The 19,167-nt window shown below is 35.5% G+C and overlaps 1 long non-coding RNA gene and 1 other non-coding gene across 3 annotated transcripts in view; both read left to right on the top strand.

The window, feature by feature from the left end:
* LOC131506431 (uncharacterized) overlaps positions 1-19,167 on the top strand; it is a 203,183-nt gene that overhangs the window by 11,229 nt on the left and 172,787 nt on the right. The window lies entirely within an intron of this gene.
* On the top strand, positions 8,306-8,390 carry TRNAQ-UUG (transfer RNA glutamine (anticodon UUG)). The gene has a single exon. It is a non-coding gene; the product is annotated as a tRNA-Gln (tRNA).

Here is a 19,167-nt window from a genome sequence, read left to right as displayed (position 1 = left end):
ACTATTTAGATTGCTACAGCTCTGTAGTATATCTTGAAATCTGGGATTGTGATACTTTCAGTTTTGTTTTTCTTTTTCAGGATTGCTTTGGCTCTTCAGGGTCTTTTGTGGTTCCGTATAAATTGTAGGATAGTTTGTTCTAGTTCTGTGAAAAATGCTGTTGGTATTTTGATAAGGATTAAATCTGTAGGTTGCTTTGGCTAGTATGGATATTTAGGCTCATCCATGAGCCTGAAATACCTTTCTATTTGTTTGTGTCATCTTCAATTTGTTTCATTGATGTTTCATAGTACAGGTTTTTCATGTCTTTGGTTTATTCCTTTATACTTTACTATTTTGGTGCAATTGTAAATGGGATTTTTCTTAATTTCTCTTTCTGCTGCTTCATTATTAGCACATAGAAATGCAGCAAATTTCTGTACATTGATTTTGTATCATGCAACCTTACTGAATCCATTTGTCAGTTCTGGTAGTTTTTAGGTGGAGTCTTCAGGGTTCTCTATATATTGTATCATGTCATCTGCAAATAGTGAAAGTTTTACTTCTTCTTTGCCAGTTTGGATGCCATTTATGTATGTATGTATGTATGTATGTATGTATGTATGTTGTCTGATTGCTGTGGCTAGGACTTCCAGTACTATGTTGAATAAAAATGGTGAGAATGGACATCCCTGTTTTGTTCCTCATCTTAGGGAGAAAGCTCTCAGTTTCTCACCATTGAGAATGATGTTTGCTGTGTTTATTTTTCATAGAAGACCTTTATTATGTTGTAGTATGTTTCCTCTAATCGCCCTTTGTGGATGATTTTTATCATGAATGGGTGTTTTACTTTGTTAAGTGGTTTTCCTGCATTGATTGAAATGATCATGTTTTTCATCCAATCCTTTGTTGATATGATGTAAACATTGATTGATTTGCAAATATTGAACCACATTTGCAACCCAGGAATAAATCCCACTTGATTGTGGTGAATAATTTGTTAATGTACTGTTGGAATTGGTTGCCTAATTTTGCTGAGGATTTTTGCATCTATGTTCATCAGCATTATTAGCCTCTGGTTTTTTGTTTTGTTTTGTTTTGTTTTGTTTTTGTAGTGTCTTTATCTGGTTTTGATATCAAGATAATGCTGGTCTCACAGAATTAATGTGGAAGCATTCCTTTCTTCCTCTTCTATTTTTTGGAATAGTTTGGGAAGAATGGATGTTATGTTTTCTTCAAATGTTTGGTAGAATTCACCTGTGAAGCTGTCTGGTCTTGGACTTTTGTTTGTTGGGAGTTTTTTTATTATTGATTCAATTTCATTGCTGTTAATCAGTCTGTTCAAATTTTCTTCCTGCTTTAGTTTTGGGAGGTTATATTATTCAAGGAATTTATCCATTCCTGTAATTTGTCCAATTTGTGGGCATATAATCTTTCATAATATTCTCTTATAATCCTTTGTATTTCTGTAGTGTTGGTTGTTATTTCTCCTCTTTCATTTCCGATTTTGAGTCTTCTCTTTATATTCTTTTATAATTTTGTTATGATTCTGGCTAATGATATATAAATTTTAATCATTTATAATCATTTCTCTTTATATTCTTTTATAATTTTGTTATGATTCTGGCTAATGATATATCAATTTTAATCATTTCAAAGAACCAGCTTCTGGCTTCTATTGTGAGTTTTTTGTTTTTTGGTTGTTTTTTTTTTAGTTTCTATTTCATTTATTTCTTCCTGAATCCTTATTTTATCCTTCCTTCTGCTGGTTTTCAGTTTTGTTTGTTCTTCTCTTTCTAGCTCCTTTAGGTGTAAATGTAGGTTGTTTATTTGACATTTTTGCTTGTTTCTTAAGGTAGCCCTGTATTGCTATAAACTTCCTTCTTAGAACAACTTTGCTGCATCCCAAAGATTTTGGACAGTTGTGTTTTCATTTTCATTTTTCTTCATGTAGTTTTTAATTTGTGTTCTTTCTAGATTTTTTTCTTGAGGTTGCTACCTAGTTTTATAGTGTTGAGGTCAGAAAAGATGCATGGTATGATTTCAATCTTTTTAAAATTGTCAAGACTTATTGTGTGACATAACATGTAATCTGTTCTGCAGGATGTGCCATGTGACCTTGAAAAGAATGTGTATTCTGGTGTTTTAGGACAGAATGTTCTGATATATCATTTGATCCATCTGGTCCATTGTGTCATACAATGCCACTGTTTTTTTTCTTGATTTTCTCTTTGGGTGATCTAGCCATTGATGTAAGTGGGATGTTAAAGTCCATTACTATTATTGTATCACTGCCAATACCTCTTTTATATTTATTTTTTATTTAAAAAAAAATTTTTTTTTAACGTTTATTTATTTTTGAGACAGAGAGAGACAGAGCATGAACGGGGGAGGGTCAGAGAGAGAGGGAGACACAGAATCTGAAACGGGCTCCAGGCTCTGAGCAGTCAGCACAGAGCCCGACGCGGGGCTCGAACTCACGGACCGCAAGATCATGACCTGAGCCGAAGTCGGACGCTCAACCGACTGAGGCACCCAGGCGCCCCCCTCTTTTATATATTTTTTTTTTTTAATTTTTTTTTCAACGTTTTTAATTTATTTTTGGGACAGAGAGAGACAGAGCATGAACGGGGGAGGGGCAGAGAGAGAGGGAGACACAGAATCGGAAACAGGCTCCAGACTCCGAGCCATCGGCCCAGAGCCCGACGCGGGGCTCGAACTCACGGAGCGCGAGATCGTGACCTGGCTGAAGTCGGACGCTTAACCGACTGCGCCACCCAGGCGCCCCTATATTTTTTAATAGATGCTTTGTATATTTGTGTGTGCTCATGTTAGGTGCACAAATATTTACAATTGTTATATTTTTTTTGTTGTATTTTTCCCTTCATGGTCATATTGTGTCCATTTTTGGCTCTTGTTACAGTCTTTGTTTTAAAGTCTATTTTGTCCAATGTAAGTATTGCTACCCCAGCTTTCTTTCACATCTATTTGAATGATAAATTCTCTCCAGCTCTCCACTTTCAATTTGTATGTCTTTAGGTCTGAAATGAGTCTTTTGTAGGAAGCACATAAATGGGTCTTGGGTTTTTTAATTTGTTTTTTAAAGATAATTTCAGATTTATTTATTGATTGATTGATTGATTGATTGCTTGCTTGCCTGCCTGCCTGCCTGCCTGACTGACTGCCTGAGTCGGGGAGAAGAACAGAGAGGGACTCTCTATGTTTATCTGTGGAGAGTCTGTTCTGCCAGTCCTCAGGTTAATTTCTGAGTTATTTACACTGATCTGGGTGTTATCTGGGTGTATCCATGGGACAACGTGGCCTAGGATCTTCCTATTCCACCATCTTCCCCAGAAGTCTAATAATTTCTTTATATATTCAACTTTATATGTTCTGGCTAACTTTTATCAGTTGGAAGTGTTAAATGTGGCTGATATTGTGTCCTAAGTTTGCTTATTTTCTCATTCTGTTGTCTTTTATTAAGAACAGAAGTTCTTAATTTTAATGTGGTACAATTTAGCCATTTTTACTTACTCAGCTATAATTGTTTTTATTAGACAACTGTGTTGCTACCACTAAGAAATAGATTTATTTTCCTATTTTATCTTCAACATTTTAAGACATTTATCACAGAATTTTTTGATCAATCTGGAAATTATCTTAAATTAACCCAAAACAAATCCACTGATCTATAATTTTATTTCTATCATATTTCCATCTACATATGATTCTGTTTCTGGATTCTTTATTCGTTGTATTGATTTATCTGTTTTTTTTCTGTAATATTGACTATCTTAACTACTATAGCTATTTACTAAGAATTCCATATATTAGAGCACCTTATCCTGACCTAATTTTTTTCTTCAGGAATAACTGGCCATTTATGGTGCTTTGTTCTGCATATATGATTTTAAATCTGCTTGTCTAGTTCCATGAAAAAAAAATTTTTTTTTTGGAAATCTGATTGAAAATACCAAGAAACTCTGGACCAGTTTGGGGGAAAACTGACACATTTATGATACTGACTTCCCCCAATCACTATACATGATCATGTGACTTCACTTTTCATTTATTTAGGTCATCTTGGATATTTTTCCATTATTATGTGAGTCTTCATAAGAGACTTGTGTATTGCTTCTGGACTAATTCCTATGCCACATTTTTGCTGTCATTGTCCATAGTATCCTTTATTTAATAATTTCTAAGCACTATTTGCTTAGAGGTACTAAAGTACTAAAAGTGACTTTAGTACCTTAAGTTTTTTATTCAGCAACCTTGTTAAACCACTTTATTAATCCCCACTTTGTAGATTTCCCTGGGTTTTCTGTTTACTTTAAGATAAAGATGGTGTAGTAGCACACCCTGGAAAGGGTTGGGAGAAATGTACAACCAGTTTAGATCTGAGATGTATGTGATAAGCAGTATAACAATAATATAGAAAAGTATGAGAACAGTGCACAGGCCACCCAGGCCTCCTCAAACTGGGGTGTCTCTGAAGGTGCTTGTGTAGAACACATCTCAGTGATTTCTTTCAAGTTGTCCATTTCATTGTTCAGTTTTGAATCAAATGATCCAAGAGCTTTTTCCATAGGTTTGTTACTCTCTGCTATTTTCTGGTTCAGATATTAATGTTGAATAATTAATTAAAAACATATTTTTACCTTATAAAGAGTAAATTAAATATAATAGAACATTAAACAAACATTATACAATAGATATATGATGGCATTTTACATGAATACAAAATGTTTTGGAACCATCCCTACATTAAATTCATTTTTCTGCCACAAATATTTATTGAGGGCCTTGTATATGCAAGACACTGACCCATTAAGAAAAGTATTTGTTTGGTCATCCCTGTCCTAGGAAAATTAAGAAGATAGTAAGTTCAACTAATTTAAGCCATCAATCTTAGAAACAGAAACAACCCCCACCCCTATCTTTATTCTGTAATAGGTTTTTCACCCTGATTTATTGGATAATTGCCTAATCCATCTTGAATATGTAGACAAGAATTCATCAACCTGAAGTACTTAAATGTATTCATCTTTGAAGGAAAATTCCAACTAGCTAACGATTATGTCCTAATTCATTAGTTATGGTCATCACTCAACACTTTCTAAGGCAAAGCCATACAAAGAAAATACTCATGAGAATTCTTTTTCTTACTCAGTGAGCATTCTCTATTTTTCAGTTCATATATAAAACATGAAAATACTATAGTAATGTGTAGTCAACCCAGAACCAGAGAGTTCTTGGGATATAATTTCTGACTCTACCTCTTACAGTATGTGAATTCTGTAAGCCTAAGAAACCCCTGTATGTAGTATGGATCTTCAATAATTGTTATCTTCTCACTTTCCCTCTCCTTTCTTCCTTTTAGTTGAGGGTGCAGGTGGGGAAATAGTTTTCAGAGGAGGTAATACTTTGAAGACTCAATTAGATGTTAGGTATTAAAAGATCTGAAACGTTAAATATCCTTCCATTTAGTTCCATATTTATTTGAGTTATTCAAGTCTTTTATACTTGTTACCTTTACTAGTAATACAGGAATATGCTTATATATAATAAATGCAAACAGGGGGCGCCTGGGTGGCTTGGTCGGTTAAGCGTCTGACTTCAGCTCAGGTCATGATCTCATGGTCCGTGAGTTCAAGCCCCACATCGGGCTCTGTGCTGACAGCTCAGAGCCTGGAGCCTGTTTCGGATTCTGTGTCTCCCTCTCTCTCTGCCCCTCCCCTGTTCATGCTCTGTCTGTCTCTGTCTCAATAAATAAACGTTAAAAAAAATTAAAAAAAATAAATGCAAACAGTATTATTTGTGGAAAGTTTGAATTATTTTGCCATGTTAGAATTTTGTAGATATCTTTCTCTAATATTTCAGTGCCAGTTATCAAGAAACTATTCTTATATTGCTTGTTACTTTCCCTATTTTTACCTACATTTTAAACTCATTCTTAGGCAATTATGCCCACTCTTTCATTTTTGATAGAGAAATATTAGAGTAACTCAAATGTCAAACTAAAGTGGTGAGAGAAAGAAAGAAAGAAAGAGAGGGAGGACAGGGAGGGAAGGAGGGAAAGAAAGGAAGACAGGAAGAAAATGAAGGAAGGAAGAAAGGAAGAGAGAGAGAGAGAGGGGAAAGAAAGAAAGAGGAAAGAAAAGAAAGAAAGAATTAAGCATACGACTCTTGATCTTGGCTCAGGTCATGAACTTGTGGTTTGTGAGACTGAGCCTAGAGTCAGGCTTTGTGCTTACAGCACAGGGCCTGCTTAGGATTCTCTCTCTCCCTCTCTCTCTTCCCCTCCCCTGTTAATTCACATGTGTACTCTCTCTCTCTGTCAAATAAATGAACTTTAAAAAAAGAAATAAAAAAGAAAGCAAGCCATGTTCCATTTTACCCTTGCACAAAAAGGAAATATACCCAGATAAGCAGAATAGGCATAATAGTTTTTGAATTGACATTTTTAAAGTAGAAAAATCCCATCCTTCAAAGTTTCAGTTCTTTTTTAAATTAATGATTATTTGCTTCTCTTTCTACTTTTCCATGTTGGAAGAGATATTTGTTTTATTTTAAACATAAAAAATATGATTAATAAAATAGGAGCAGGAAAAAAACTAGAATTATACCTTTCTAAACTTTCCATTAACTTTTTTATTATCTCAACTTATACTTTCTAAAGTGTAAAGTATGGTTAGTATATGTTATATAAATCTATGTATCTTACTTGTCAGCAGAAGTGAGATCACATCATTATTTTGTAACTTAAGATAATTTATTTAGGCACCTTATTAAATGTTAGGTATTTATTTTATTCCAACATCTTTTTTTCAACATTTTTTTTTTTTTTTTTTTTTTTTTTTAATTTTTGGGACAGAGAGAGACAGAGCATGAACGGGGGAGGGGCAGAGAGAGAGGGAGACACAGAATCGGAAACAGGCTCCAGGCTCCGAGCCATCAGCCCAGAGCCTGACGCGGGGCTCGAACTCACGGACCGCGAGATCGTGACCTGGCTGAAGTCGGACGCTTAACCGACTGCGCCACCCAGGCGCCCTATTCCAACATCTTTATGAGTGTGCAGGAATAATTTCTATATCAATTATAAATGTAAAAACAACAAGGTAAGAATAAAAGAAATAATTGGTGAAACATGAAAAGAACATGACTGAACATTCTATTAGGTATTAGGCAAAAGTAGAAAAATACCTCTATATTGGAAAAGAATATGTAATGATGTATGAAGGTCTTCAAAGTGCCCCATGGTCTACCAAAGATGACTAATACTAGAAAAACCAGTGTCTAGGAATTTTCATTTAAACCCCATCATCACTTCAGCCAAAATGACCTGTTGACCAACTTGCTTTCAACTAAATTGCTTTCAGCAAATTATGTTCTATGAAATTGCATTTGTTCAAATTGTTTTTCTAAGGTTATTTTTAAGTGGTTATCAAATCATATGCTGCTATCAAGGACAGAACTAGAAATCTAGAAGCAGTTTTTGTCTCATGCTTAGTTCCTTTTTCTAGCTCAGTCTCTGTTGGTATTCTCTCTCTCTCTCTCTCTCTCTCTCTCTCTCTCTCTCTCTCTCTCTCTTTCCCTTTCTCTGGTCATCTTTATCCTATATTTCATGATGAATCAATCCCTATCCAGGGCCATGTGGTTATTTTTGTGAATGTGGAGACCCTTTGGAAGATGACCTTCTTCACACCGTATCTTCAGAAATACTGTAGAGTATTTTGGCTTTTTGACCATTCTATGTCTAAGTCCAACCTTCACTTTATCTTCTGGTTTGGAGGCATTCCTTTCAGTAATATCAAACTAAATTTCATGTATCATATTTTTGCCTCTCCTTATCAGATAAAGACTAAAATTTCCAGTAAACTCTCGAATACAACTTCTGGTGCTATATAACCAGTGAACAAAATCAATGGACTATTCCATTGTGCATTGCAAAATTTTATGATAGCACGCTCTTTCCACATGTACCCAGATTTCTCCATTGTTATAGCTTCATCCTCTCGTTCCCAAAGCTATCTGTGCAATGTGATTCTCATGATAGCAATGTAATAGAAAAAAAACAAGTCATTCACAGCTTTTCTCCCCTGAATTCCAGGGATTCGTGTTTGAAAGGTCATTTATTGGCTTCTTCACTGTGATCCCAGATCCAAATAGCAGGCCCCAAATCTCAGTAGTGTCTGAGACTGCACTGTCCAGTGGTTGCACAGGGCAAGGCAGTGGTGTAGTACGATAGTCTGGAAGAGATGTATTGGACATTGTTCATGAGAATGTGTTGAGTGAGGGTTAAGAAAGAAGTAGGAACAGGGGCGCCTGGGTGGCTCAGTCGGTTGAGCATCTGACTTTGGCTCAGGTCATGATCTCACGGTCTGTGGGTTCGAGCCCCACGTCGGGCCCTGTGCTGACAGCTCAGAGCCTGGAGCCTGCTTCCGATCCAGTGTCTCCCTCTCTCTCTGCCCCTCCCCTGCTCTCACTTTGTCTCACTCTGTCTCCCAAAAATAAATAAATGTAAAAAAAAAAAAAGAAAGAAGTAGGAACAAGTGAAAAAGTATTGAATGGCATGAAGGAATAGGAAAATATTTTATTATATGTGTGCATGATGTTCTTGAATGTATGATACAAAAAGAGGACATTTTGTCTAGAAAGCAGGTAATGTGAAACTTCCTGTGTCATACACAGAGCAAAATGCCTGGGCTAGAATTCTTCAGAAGGTGGAAAGCAAAGATGATGCCTCACAGCTTCTGGAGTCAGACCTGTGTTTCCTTTTAATGTGACTCTGCAGAGACTGGGTGTCTGTGGGGACATAGCTTGTATATATGATCACCTGGTCAAGAGCTGAATAACATGTCCTGACCACTTTCACACAAGTGAAATTAGAATAAAAACCACCCTCAGGGCATCTGGGTATCTCAGTTGGTTAAGTGTCCAACTTCAGCTCAGGTCATGATCTTATGGTCGGTGAGTTTGAGCCCCGCATCAGGCTCTGTGCTGACAGCCCAGAGCCTGGAGCCTGCTTCAAATTCTGTGTCTCCTCTCTCTTTGCCCCTCCCCAACTCACACTTTGTCTCTCTCCAAAATCAAGTTAAATAATAAAATAAAATAAAATAAAATAAAATAAAATAAAATAAAATAAAATAAAATAAAATAAAATAAAATAAAATAAAATAAAATAAAATAAAATAAAATAAAATAAAATAAAATAAAATAAAATAAAATAAAATAAAATAAAATAAAATAAAATAAAATAAAATAAAATAAAATAAAATAAAATAAAATAAAATAAAATAAAATAAAATAAAATAAAATAAAATAAAATAAAATAAAATAAAATAAAAATCAACCACTCTGACCTGATGACAAGCTCCCAGGGAACACTCCAGTACTAAGGGGCAAGTCTGGCTCCCTTGCCATAAGTTTTGCTCCATCCATCTAACTAAAATTTGCATAGCAAACACCAACTATATTCTATCTCAAATTCCTCTTAACTCTAATGTAATCCCATATCATATTTTGCATTGATCCATTTTAGCCTGACCACAGCACCCTCAGCATCTCATTCGACTATGGTACATAAGTCTGTCATCTGAGCAATATTAAAGTCTTGTCACAACAATGCTGGTTACAGTATTTATGAAATTGCATGGTTCTTAAGAGAAAGCCTGAGAAAACATGATCCGTCTATAAACTCCTCTATATCTCATGGCATCCTTTTACCACCACCATGCCAAGAGCACCAGAACTCACCCTGGCAGGAGAATGAAGGGGGTAACCCTGGAAATATAGCAGATGTTTAATTCAAATGCTATGACAGTGGCAGCAAGATTTGCACATATTTTCAAAAGAAACCCAGGGGTAATGGGTTATATAGGTGATTGAGGGGATTGAGGAGGGCACTGGTGATGAGCACCAGGTGATGTGTGGAAATGTTGAATCACTAAAATGTACACCTGAAACATATTACACTGTATGTTAGCTAACTGGGATTTAACTAAAAACTTCGAGAAAGAAGGCTATTTTCAAGAATTCCCCTGGACTGCTATGTAATCTCCTTGTGTTTCTCACTTTCCTTGACAGCCTTGTCTGCTTTTATCCCTCAGAAGGATATCCTCATGTTGACACTTAATTTCATTTGCTGTTTCCTATCTTGTGAAGATTGGACTGGTCCCTAACTTTGTGCTTCCCCTAAGTGTGCCTGTTTTGTTCACTGTTGCATTCCTGGCACCTAGAACAATGTTTGGTATATAGCAGGTGTCCACATGTGGCCTTCTGTATCTTTCTGACTTCTGTCTCTGTCCCAATAGCTCAAACTGTGCATCTTAAGGAGGCATAAAGAATCTGCACTGACTTGAATCATCAGAGGAGAAAAATGTGTTCATAGTAGTCGAGTTAAAGATAGGAAAGATAACATCTTTGGAAAGAGCAGAGAATCGTTTTACGAAAAATGGCTAAGACCAAATGATGTTTTGTAATTGTTTGCAGTGTTCTAGGAGCCAGGGTTTAGGAAGAACCCAAAATTGTGTGTTTTTTGAAAATACAAGTATTTTATTTATTTGTTTGACAGTTCTGATTATGTACCTGGCCATGTTCCAAGCACTGGATACCGTGGTGAAATGAAGAGATTGAGTGTCTTTCATACAGCACATTATTTAAAAAGCAGAAGACAGAAAATAGATACGTAACAAATAAATAAGACCATTTCTCATGGTAGTAATTGCTATGAAGTGATGAAAAGAGTAACTTTCTAAGAAGGAGGTTGCCTGTGTGTGGTCAGGAAAGGCCTGTCTGAGGGTATTTTGGTTGAGAACCAGATAGTGAGAAGCAGAGAGCCATGTGCAAACCTGAGAGATCATTCCAGGCACAGGAAAGGGAGTGAGTTCAGAGGCCCTGAGGCAGGAAGGAGCCCAGCATGTTCTAGGGGTAGGCCCAGGAGATGAAGTGACAGTAGAAGGTAAGGGCACCAAGTAGGCAAAAGTCTGACAGATAATGTAGGGGAGTGTATGTTGTAGAAAGCAACGTTTTCATCCTAACTTCAAAAAGAAGTCGTTAGAAGGTTTTTAAGCGAAGAATGTTATGCTCTGATTTACACTTTTAAAGATCAGCAAAGTCACTTTTGAAAAGACTCAGTGGGCCCTGTCTGTCTGCAACCCAAAGTCTATGCCCAATAGTGTGGGATTCCCTAATAGATATCCAGCTGTACGGGAGAGTTACGATGAATGAGAGAGACTCTCATTTTAGATAGCTAATATTTTAAAAACTCATGCAGAAATGTAAGGAAAAGGCAGACAACTCAACAGAAAAATTTGATAGCACATTTCCAATAAATGGATGGCACTTCACAGAAATGGATATCCGCATGACCAATAAATTTATGGAAAAATGCTGTACATATCTGTTGTCGGATAAATCCAAATTATAACCGTAATAAGTATCACTATATACTCACCAGAATTGCTAAAACAAACAGAACAACAAAAACAACAGTAAAAGCCCTTGTCAAGTGTGGAAGTAATCAAAATTTTCATACAGTGCTGTGCACTTCTTTGAAAAATTTGGCGGTATCTGTAAGGTATGCTGAAGCAGACTTAACTGGCTTGTGAGACCCACCACTGATTGACTGAAACTGACAAAGGTGATAATATTTGCACCACAGAAGTTGACAAATGCCACAAATCAGAGTTTGCCTGTTTCCCTCACCCCAGAGACCTAGTTGTTTAATATTCAGCACATCATTGACTGAAGTTAAGCATACCTTTTACTGGCTGGGAAACTCATACTCATATTCTTGGTCCAGGAATTTCTATCTATGATAAAGTGTGGAATATTCATAAAATGGTATGCTATATAGCGATAAGAATAGCACGAGGCAATGACATGGATGGATCTTACAAAGATAAGACTGAAGAAACTAAGCCAGAAAAAGAAGAGCATATAATGTATGATCAATGTATATAAAATTCAAATTTAGCCTGAACTATTCTGTGGTATTCTGTCTATAGTATTCAGAAAGGGAGATGGCAGTGACTGATAGCGGGAGAAAGTGTTCCAACTACATTTTCTTTTTGATATGTGTGCTGATTACATGGATATGCTCACTTTTGAAAATGTATTGAGCTTACTCTTGGGCCTTGGGTACTGCTGTATATGTATGCTATCCTTCAGTATGTGTTTTAAAATATCAAATTAAAGAAACTCACATATCGAGTCATGCTCACTTATATATTATTATAGGTAAAGGAACTAAGTTTCTTTATTTCAAATCTCGGGGCAGAATATTTAACAACCTTCATTATTGGTGTAGAAAAATAATTTCTAATTCATCCTTAAATATTTCTTATTTTAAAAATATCCTCTAATTTGGGTAATACAACTCTTAGTATATTTGGTGTTATTGAGATTAGAGAAGGAAAATATCTAGAATCTTGGTTTTCACTTTTTATTGTATATGAGAGTCCCCAGGGGGACTTGTTATGAATTCAGATACCTGAGGCTCCACCACAGAAACTAATTCACGAGGTTTGTTGGACCCACATATCTGCATTTTAATAACCATCTCATGTGATCTGAAGCAGGTAGATGCATGGGGAGAAACTTCGAAAAAACTGATCTAGATGGTTAATGTTTACCCCAGGACTATCTAGAGAGGGAGAGATGGAGAGAAAAAGAGAGAGATGGAGAATACTCTATTTTGTTCTGGTGGGTAGTTGCCAGTGAAATGGAGTCCCAATATTAAGATAAATGATCAAAAAATTATAAGTTCTCACACTTGAAAAGTTGTACACTTAAGTGTTTATGCAGTTGAAATTACCCTGGTATAAAAATAATTTTTAAAATATATTTTCATGTAAATTTTGAAAGATACATTATAATGGAAGGAATAGTACAGGAATTGCCAAGTATAAATACAAACAGAAACATATAAATTAGTAGGGATATTTATTTATAAATTTCCGATTAAAAAAAAACTTGCTTTAACTCATTTTTATTGGACAAAATACACCCTAGAAAATGGCAAATTAAGCCTAGAGACGTCAGGATTATTTGTAACCATGGTGGGAAAATATGTTACTTCAGTTTATTTTTCTCTGTAGATGACTTTCTCATGTTACATGGAGTTGCCCACACTTCTGTTTTGATAAAGGCCTGTGTGAATGAGGAAATAAGTGCGGTATTATTAAGAAAAGTATCATCAAAGGAAATATAGCCAATGAATGTTTACATATATAAAAATGGAACTAATTCTGATAAATTATAATAGGGTAATGACACCTGTAAATGACAGGATATATGTGAAATAGAGCTGATAAAAGCTTGATCTCAAACACATACGCACACACACAAATATATAAAGTTACCAGGCACAATCTGTTGAATAAGTAGTCGTGATAGTTAAAAACAAAACAAAACAAAACAAAACTTACCCATAAGGAAATAGAAATCACAAGCACTACCAAATAAAATGGACAAAAACATAAAAACAATTTTGTTACCATTTCAAATTGCAGTAAGAGTTTAAAAATAAATTGCAGTGCTGCCTAACCCTATAGTGCTCTGTACTGGCTCATTCCTCCCTCAGAAAAACCTGTTTACATGTAATAATACTGTTGAGGATCAGACTACATGAATAATATAATATTTATATTAAAATGCTTTATAGAATTATGCTAGTATTTGGAAGCATAAATATTTTGTGAATTGCAGAAGTCACAATGAGATAAGAAATAACAAGGAAACAAAATAATTTTAACAAATTATAAGTGTGTAAAATGAATATTAGCAAGAATTGAAATAGAAATTAATATTTTTGCTTTTCATGTTCATAAGTGTTTTGTTTTTTTAAAGTTTCTTAAGCATCTTAGGCAATAGATATTTTAAATTCCCTGACACACTTTTATCAATAGTAAAAGGAGGCTTATCTTAGGTAAGGAAGGGTTATTTTTGTTTCTCTCTGTTGATGAGCCCAGAATCAGCTTCTTATGACAGTTTATTTCTCTGTGAATGATACAGTCTCTCAGAATAACTTTTACTTCTTGTCTTCCTGGCATCTCAACCTAAAATCTAAGGTGATAAGATCACATTACAGCATTTCTCTTACTAAGGATTGTATTTAAATATTTATTTACTTTGAGGGAGAGAGAGAAGAGAAGAGAGGAGGGGAGAGGAGGGCAGGGCAGGGCAGAGAGAGAGAGGGAGAGAAAGAATGCCAGGCAGGCTCCGTGCTGTCAGCACAGAGCCCAACACGGGCCTGACCCCACAAACTGTGAGATCGTGACCTGAGCCGAAATCAAGAGTCAGATGCTTAACCAACAGAGCCACCCAGGCGCACCAGGATTTTTTATTAGTCAAGGCGCTTGCTGTTTTCAGAACAACTAATGACACTCAGCATGGAATGCTGTCCACCATTTTCTGGATTTGGGAGTCCCATTCTGCTAGCTCCACCAGAAGCTGTGCTCTTGCCTTCACTGGACTTACAGACGTATCCCCTTACCTGTTGATTACTCTTAAGTTCCCAAAGGAGAGGATAAAAAATATGCCCCTACAAATACAACTATTTGTTCCTGGCTGGGCTCCTGCCACAATCCTGTTTGCCAAATGTTCGTTCAGCTGGCCAGCTGTGGAAGCCTTAAGAACTGCACCTGTTCTTTTCCTTAAAGCCTAAAGCAGAGCTAACAAATCTAGGCTTTTCCTTCACAGTACTTCTACTCCAACCTGACTTGTCTAAATTTTCCGTAAGGAAAGAGGCCTCAAAAGCAAAGGAAAAAAAATTTTAAATGTATGATCTCAGGGATGCCTGGTTGGCTCAGTTGGTTAATGGTCCAACTCTTGTTTTTTGCTCAGGTCATGATCCCATGGTTCTTGAGTTTGAGTCACGCGTCAGGCTCTGCATTGACAGCTTGCACCCTGCTTGTGATTCTGTCTCTGTTTCTGTCTCTCTCTCTCTCAACCCCTTGCTTCCTCTCTCTCTCTCTCTATCTCAAAAATAAGTAAAATCAACTTTTAAAAATTAAAAAAAAAACAAATAAAATGTATGATGTCAGATAATCTTTCAAATTCTTTCATTGTTGCCTGATGACCTGGGGCTCTCCAAGGGCAGGGTCGAAATAGGACATTGTTCAATGACCAGACTACCTAATATTAGCATTTTAAGTCACCCTGAAGATATACATGTGGGAGAAAGTATGGTCAACATTTGAAGTCTGAAAAATATTTTCTGAACATATGTGTGAAAATGCCTGTTAACTAACTGAGCCGCATCTCTAAGTTTTTGTCCAGTATTTTGCTTTCCCCCTTTTCTTGAAAAAACAATTAAAGATATTCAAATAGTTTCTTTTTTTAATGTTTATTTTTGAGAGAGAGAGAGAGAGAAAGAGAGCGAGCGAGCACACAAGCTGGGGAGAGAGAGGGGGCAACACAGAATCTGAAGCAGGCTCCAGGCTCTGAATGGTCAGCACAGAGGCCGATGTGGGGCTTGAACCCACGAACCATGAGATCATGACCTGAGCCAAAGTTGGACTCCCAACCGACTGAACCACCCTGGTGTCCCAACATTTAAATAGTTTCTTAGTGTGCTCTAGTTTATTAAGAAACATTTAGACTTGAGTAAGGGGAAAGGAGGTAAAACACAATATTGTAAAATACCTGATTGGGAAAGTCACCTAGAGAAAAAAATTTAAAGTACATGTGCAGATAACATTTATTTGAAAATTTAAAAAGACTTTCATCATTTTTCCAGACCATTTTATTGCTCAGATACATAATTTCTATTGGAACATAAGGAAGTGGACAAGCAGAGCAAAAACTTGAAACTTGAAAGGTAACTTATAACTTTGCACTGATAGTTTTCAAGAGGAAATTAATTATGTCTCTCTTAACAGAGGGATAATAAGGGGAAATAGAAGTCTACAGAAGATAGAGAAAAAGGCTATAAAATTTTTGATACTTGAATAAGGTATTTTAACTCCCACATGAGGAGCCAGTGATAAGTACCATAAAATCAGTATGACCGAGTAAAGACTAGGGATGAGCTAATTTTCCTCAAGAATGAGAGAAAACCTGCATGAATAATAATTGAAGATTAGGGAAAAATGTATTTAATCACACTTAACGTAAAAAAAAAATCTGACCTAAATTATATATTATTCATTTAAATGCACATTATTTAAATGCACTAGATAATAATTCTAGTAGACACTAAGTATAGCTCTTTAAGCACTCTTGGTGTTTTAAAAGACTAGAAAAGGAGCATTGCTTTAAATCTCTCAGTTAATCGTTCTTACAGGAAGTCTAGAGGTTAATATGAGGTCTTAGCCCAGCTATCTCCATACACCTGGTAGACAAATGTAGACATTTGAAATATACTTCCCATAAGATAGTTTTTTTTAAATTCTTGAGTTGCAGCCTACAAAATACATAAAGATATAGCTTTTTAAAAATATTAGTAAAGGGGCGCCTGGGTGGCTCAGTCAGTTAAGTGTCCAACTCTCAATTGCAGCTCAGGTCATGATCCACGAGCCCACATCAAGCTCTGTGCTGGGCAAGGAGCTTGCTTAAGATTCTCTCCCTCCCTCTGCCTCCCCCCCATTTGCACTCTCTCTCTCTCTCTCTCAAAATAAATAAAAAATATATAAAATAAAATATCAGTGTAAGTATATCCAAGCTGTTCTTTCAGTTTTTAGCTAGGTCAGTTTTGCCAACTGGTAACTTTGGAAAACTTAGAGAAGACTACCTAATATTTGCTATTATTATGTGTCTTCATCTTTGAAGGATATTTTTCAGTGAATAATATACTAAGCTTTATGTCAGATTGGGAGAAGAAAGATGATTGCATTCTTGAACCTTCCTGCATAGATTCAGATGTTACAATCTTTTTGTTTTTCTTCATTGTTGGGACAAGAGAAAATCAGAAATATGTTCTCTGTGAGCAATTTATATCTTTCCAATTTCTATTTTTAATAATGTTATTAATACTAAATAATAATTGGCCTTCCAGTATGCTCCCACATACGTATATGCAATTTTTCTCCACTTTGCAGCCATTTTTCATCTAGAGTGTACCCCATGCTTCGCTCTGCAAATGATGTTTCTATGCACTACAGCTGAAGTTCTAGTCATAGAGCAGAAGCCTTGTTTTCAGAGAAAGGACAACCAGCAGTGAGTTTATTTGCCTTGTGGTGTGATTTTTTTTTATAGAAGAATCTATCTTCCCTTAGAGAATATATCCTATGCATACAACACTAAACATTTGCTAATTTCAGAGGATAAAATCTTCTTAGATAATCCACATACTCTCCCCTACATCTTGTGTCCATTCTTCTACTCGAAAACCTGTGCTTTCATATTTACTGTTAACTGTTCGGTTATAAATTGTAATTTCTGCCATGAAAATACCAAAGACAGAATTTCTCCTGCACTTTGGACTCCATTTAGGGTGTTACTACTCTCCTTTTAGCTGAATTGTGAAAGTGTTATTAGCAGGTTTATATTGAACTTTGAGTACTCTGGGATCTTAGTAATCAAAATTATGTACCCCCGTGGCCTGACCAGAGAATTTAGTTTCGTTCTTTTATTTTTTTTTTAATTTTAAATCCACGTAATAAAAAATGTGCATTTGTTAGTTTCCGTTAATAACAGTGATTGAGTATATTTGGAATCTTTCTTTTAGATTTTTTTTTAAGCAAGATTTTCTTCCAACTGTAAAACCAGACAAAATTCTAATCCAATTCCATTTCTTGTATTTACTAACAGTTGACTCTTAAGCAGTATTTGAACTCTCTCACTTTATTTTCTTTTTTAAAGTTTTTATTTAAATTCCTCACTTCTGTCTTAAAAATAAATAAAACATTTAAAAAAATTTAAAAAAAGGGGGGGGCATCCAGGTAGCTCAGTCGGTTAACCATCAGACTTCAGCTCAGGTCATGATCTCACAGTTCGTGAGTTCGAGCCCCGCGTCGGGCTCTGTGCTGACAGCTCAGAGCCTGGAAGCTGCTTCAGATTCTGTGTCTCCCTCTCTCTCTGCCCCATCCCCACTCATGCTCTGTCTCTCTGTCTTACAAATAAATAAAACATTAAAAAAATGAAAATAAATAAATTCCTCACTTTATTTTCTTAATCTGTGTAATGAATACAATACCAATGTCATGGCTGTTACAAAGATTGAACGAGAGGCTATGCTCAGTAAATACTACTTCCCCTTAATCTAATTTTCTCATAATTAAAAATTTTGAGATAATTGTAGATTCCCATGGGGTTGTTAAAAAAAAAAGGATAAGAAATTTCCACATAACCTTTAACCAATTTCCCTCAGTGGAAACATTTTGCTAAACTATAGTACAATATTACAGCCGGTTTATAATGTTGATACAATTTATTGCTCTTCTTCAGATTTCCCCAATTTTATCCATACTTCTGTGGGTATATTTAAATTTTTATTTAAAAATAATTCAAAACTTACAAAAAGTTGACAGAAAAGTACCAAGAGCTTTTTTATTTTTCTTTTTCCTAAATCCTTTTATGTTAAGATTCTGACTTGATGCCCTGTCACCTCCTACATATGAATTTCTCACAACGACATCATTCTACCTAACTAAAATATAGCCATCAAAATTAGGAATTTAAAATAGATACATTTCTACCACTTAATCCATAGACTTCATTAAACTTTCACCGTTTTCCAATGATATCCCTTATAGAAAAGGATCCAGTTCTATTCAGTTGACGCGTAGTCTCTTTAGTCCGGTTCACCTTGGATCCATTCCTTCATCTTTACTTGGTTTGCATGACTTAACTTTTAAAAATTACAGGCCAGTTGTTTTGTAGTATGCTTCTCAATTTAGGTTTGTCTGATTTTTCTTCATGTCTAGATTTAATTTAAATATTGTCAGGAATATCAGAAAACAAAGATATAGCAATATTCTCATTGTACCTCAGCAAATTATAAGCAAGTTATAAGCAAATTCAGTTTGTGACATTCCTGGTGATATTAAACATAACTACTTGATTAAGGTAGTTTCCTCCAGGTTTCCCCATTGTAAAGATTCTCTCTTTTATCTTTCTAATTAAGTGTTTTGTGCAGACGTTCACCAAATCTATGTAAAATTCCTGTATATCATCTAACTTTCACCCGAATGTTTGACATGCATTGATATTTTTGCCAAGGTTACTATTACTGTGATGGTA

The sequence above is a fragment of the Neofelis nebulosa genome, chromosome 3 (genome assembly GCF_028018385.1).
Source record: "Neofelis nebulosa isolate mNeoNeb1 chromosome 3, mNeoNeb1.pri, whole genome shotgun sequence".
Classification (NCBI taxonomy): Eukaryota; Metazoa; Chordata; class Mammalia; order Carnivora; family Felidae; genus Neofelis; species Neofelis nebulosa.
Note: the sequence above shows the minus strand (reverse complement) of the source record. Positions and strands in the feature narration are given on the sequence as shown.